The sequence below is a fragment of the Nannospalax galili genome, unplaced genomic scaffold (genome assembly GCF_000622305.1).
Source record: "Nannospalax galili isolate Female #2095 unplaced genomic scaffold, S.galili_v1.0 scaffold1437, whole genome shotgun sequence".
NCBI classification, from domain to species: domain Eukaryota; kingdom Metazoa; phylum Chordata; class Mammalia; order Rodentia; family Spalacidae; genus Nannospalax; species Nannospalax galili.
In genome coordinates this window covers 2,826,378-2,830,423 of record NW_008341050.1, presented here as the reverse complement: position 1 = coordinate 2,830,423, position 4,046 = coordinate 2,826,378, and positions in this window count along the sequence as shown.

Genomic DNA, 4,046 nt, shown 5'->3' with positions numbered 1-4,046 from the left:
ACTACCACTGTGAACAAACAGGAACTTACTGTCTTGCATTTCTGAAGGCTAAAGGTCTGAGGTCTAAGGAGAAAGGTTTTCCGTGTCTCTCACCTCCTGGTGGTTTGCTGGCAATCTTATGTTCTTTGCCTTATAAAATCATTGCCTCCATTTCACATCTGTTCAAATTTCTCCTTTTAAAAGTTTAACTTTGTGTTGGAGAAATGGCTCAGTGTTTAAGAACACTGCTCTTGCAGAGGACCCAGGTTCGGTTCCTAGTACCCACATGGTGGCTAACAACCATCCCTAACTCCAATTCCAGGGAATCCAACACCTTCTTCTGACCTTTTCAGACATTACACAAATGGGTGCACTTACATGCAGGCAAACACTCATACACATAAAATTAATTAATAAATAAAAATAAAAATTTAACTTAATTTGGGCTGGAGAGATCGCTCAGTGGTTAAGAGCACTGACTGCTCTTACAGAGGACCCAGGTTTGATTCCCAGCACCCATATGGCAGCTAAAATCCATCTGAAACTCTAGTTCCAGGGGATCCTACACCCCCTTCTGACCTCAGTGGGTATTGCCTGACATGGGTGCCCTTATACACATGCAGGCAATACACTCATATACATAAAATAAAATAAATAATAAAAATTTAACTTAATTTAAAATGTATTATTATTGTATGTATATGCATGGTGTATGTGTTGGGGGAGTGGTGTGCACCTGACACAGCATGCATAGGGAGGTCAGAGGACAACTTTGTGGAGTTCGTTCTCCCCTTCCACCTTTATGAGGATTCTGGGGTATCAAACTCTGGTCATGAGACTCGGACATCAAGTATCTCTACTGAGCCATCTTTTTGCCTCCAAATTTCCCTTTTTATAAGGATACCAGTCATTTGGGGCTGGCTAGGTACCCACCCTATCCTAGCACTACAACTGTATCTGCAATGATTTCATTTTCAAATAAGGTCACAGTCAGAGGACCTGAGGGGTAGGAGTTCCACACAAGCATCTACCCACAACACTTACAATAGATGATCATAAGCAGTGACATGAGCTGTCACCCTGTTGGTTACTGTTGTAACAAACTTTGTTTCATGGGAAACCATGAAGCTAGGCATCTGATAGTTAAGGGAGAGGCACCAATTCAGCTGTGATAAGTTATAGTCCATTAGGAAATGGGGAGATAGCTTGGTTTAAAGCTTAAAGTGCTTGCTGTGTAAGCATCAGGCCCTGACTGTTCAACTCTTGCCTGACACGTGTGAGGCTCTAGGTTGGATTCCAAGCATTGTGAAAGATTAAAAAAATTAAAAGATGAGATCCTCTCTCAAAACATGTCAACCATGATGGCTCACACCTTTAATCCCAGCACTCAGGAGGCAGAGGCAGGTGGAGTTCTTTCCTGAGTTCAAGGTCAGCCTGGTCTACAAAGTAAATTCTAGGCAAGTTAGAGCTATGTAGTGAGACCCTGTCTTAAAATAAAGACAATGAATAAATGAGGACTATAGATTAGTAAATAAAATAGAATTTATGGATCTATTGCTGAGAAGGTTTCTGTCTCAAAAAACTGAGCTACTGGTACCCTAGTCTATTTGAAATTGTGGTGTCAAGGCTGGTGAGGTGGCTCAGTGGTTCAGAGCCCTGGCTTTCCCAGCACATAGGGTATCTGATGCCCTCTTCTTGTCTCAGTGGGCATGCATGCACATGGTACATTTACATGCATGTAGGCAAAACACTCATACACATAAAATAAAAATTAAAAAATTTTAAATTGTAGTGCCCATGACTAGCCCTAAACTCCATTCTCTATTTCTGTATTCTACTTTTCTGCTCTCATTGGCATGACCCTAGTACCCTCTCACTCACTATATATATATAGTTTGCTTATTTATTATGCTTTTCTGTCTGTTCCCTCCCCCTAGGTTGGGGGCAAGGATCTGTTTTACTCCATGATACACCCCAAACCCAGGACACTGATAGCATTTAATAGTTGAAGCAGTGAATGACTGAGCCTAAGGCTTACATTTCCAGATGGCAGATCATATGACCTTCTTGGGTCCCTGAAGGTAGGTGCCTTGGCCACACCTGGCCCTACACATCTGTGAGTGCTGACCTACATGCCAGGCCCTCCTTCTCCCTTGTCTTTGGCCCCACTGGCCTTTCTGCTCCTACCAATGGTCTGAGCAAGTACAATTTGCTCAGCTGGAATCTTTCCCTGCCTGCCTCTGCCTAGCTAACTCTGGGTTGTTAGCTTGGACTGTCCTTGATCCCTCTGCCCAGGTCAATTCCACTCATCAAGGAGAATAACTGACCTTAGATTTAAAAAAAAAAAAAAAAACATACTGGAGAGTATTCCTCACTTTCAATTTTGACATGTGTGTATGTGTATAGGGGTGTGCTCATTTGTGTAGAGGCCAGAGGTTGACTTTGGTGTTTACCTTAATTGTTCTCCACCCTATTTTTTGAGACAGGGTCACCTACTGAACCCAAAGCTCACTAATTCAGCTAGACTGACTGACCAGTAAACAGTAGGGATCCTCCTGTCTCTGCCTCCCCAGTGCTAGGATTACAGGCACACACAACTGCACCAAGATTTTTCATATGGGTTTTAGGAGATCAAAGACAGGTCCTCATGTTTGTGAGGCAATTACTTTACTGACTGAGCCATCTACCCAGATTGTTTGTTTGAGGCAGAGTCTCACTATGTAGCCCTGGCTAGCTTGGAACTTGCTTTGTAGACCTGGCTGAACTCAAACCTCCCAAACCAGCCTTATTAGTCTCATCTTTTTAAAAATAATTTTTATTTTAATTTTACCTGTATAAGTGTTTTGCCTGCATGTGTGTAAGTGTATGCGTTCATGCAATACCCTTGGAGGCCAGAGACTGAGTATTGGCTCTGGAGTTAAGAATGGCTCCTAACTACCATGTGCATGTTGAGAACCAAACCCAGGTCCTCTTTAAGAGCAGCAAGTGCTCTTAACTGCTGAGCCACCTCTCCAGCCCTCCTACTTGAGGGATTTTGCATTTAGTCTTTAAAGACATAAATGGCTTTTATCCCCCTACAGAGATGGATGACCACTGGCTCCCCTGACCTCTGAGCTGTAGATACAGGTGCCACCTTGCCTTCCTAAGCCCAGCCCCTCTGAGTCACTCTGGAAACTGGTTCTACAGGGCAGGCCAGGAGAAACTATGCTCAGGTTTGCAATAAATTTATTGGTCCTCTGTTTACCAAGGACTTAGGTTACTCTAGGTCTCTTCAATAGGCCCCATCTGTGCCAACAAGGCAGGGAGCCAGCTTGGCCTCCTAGGGCTCTGGCTATACTGTTCATGGCCCCAGCAGGATCTGGACAGACACCTCCCCAGACAAATGATTGCGTGACAGGAGCCGTTCATAAGAACCTGGGGATAGCAAGATGAAATTACCAAACAGAGACTTCTGGAAAGTGAAGCCCAAGTAGGTCAGAGAGAATGCTAGATTGCAGATATAAGGAGTAGTTCCTTCTCTCTACCCAATCATTTTATTTTCTCATTTTTTGTGTGTGGGCAAAGGGAGTGAGATGGGCTCATATTGTGTAGCTCAAGTCTGTAATTAGAGAGCTTCTTGCCTCAGTTTACCAAATGCTCAGATTACAAGCTTGTACTATCATACCTCACTACCTACCCAATTTTGAGATGAGGAAATTGCAGCAAGGGTAAATGTTAAGAGAGGGTAAACGAGGCATCCAAAGCTGCACAGCACATACTCTCAAAACCAGTGCAAGAAACAACTGTATTTTCTGGGTCTGGGTTTTGGGGCTAGAATGTCCTGTAGTCTCTACCAGCTACAGGACACAGGAATAGATGCACAGAGGTGTAGGAAAAGATGAAGTAGAATTTAGCAGCTCTTAGCCAGAAGTGGACAACACATACATGGCCAGGCCCTCACTCATTCACTCTATAGGAGAATCCCAACATGTGGACTTTGAAAAGCTCTTTTCAGGCCGGGCATAGTGGTATACATCTGTAATCCCAGCACTTGGGAGCTGGAGGTAGGAACACTTAGGAGTTCAAGG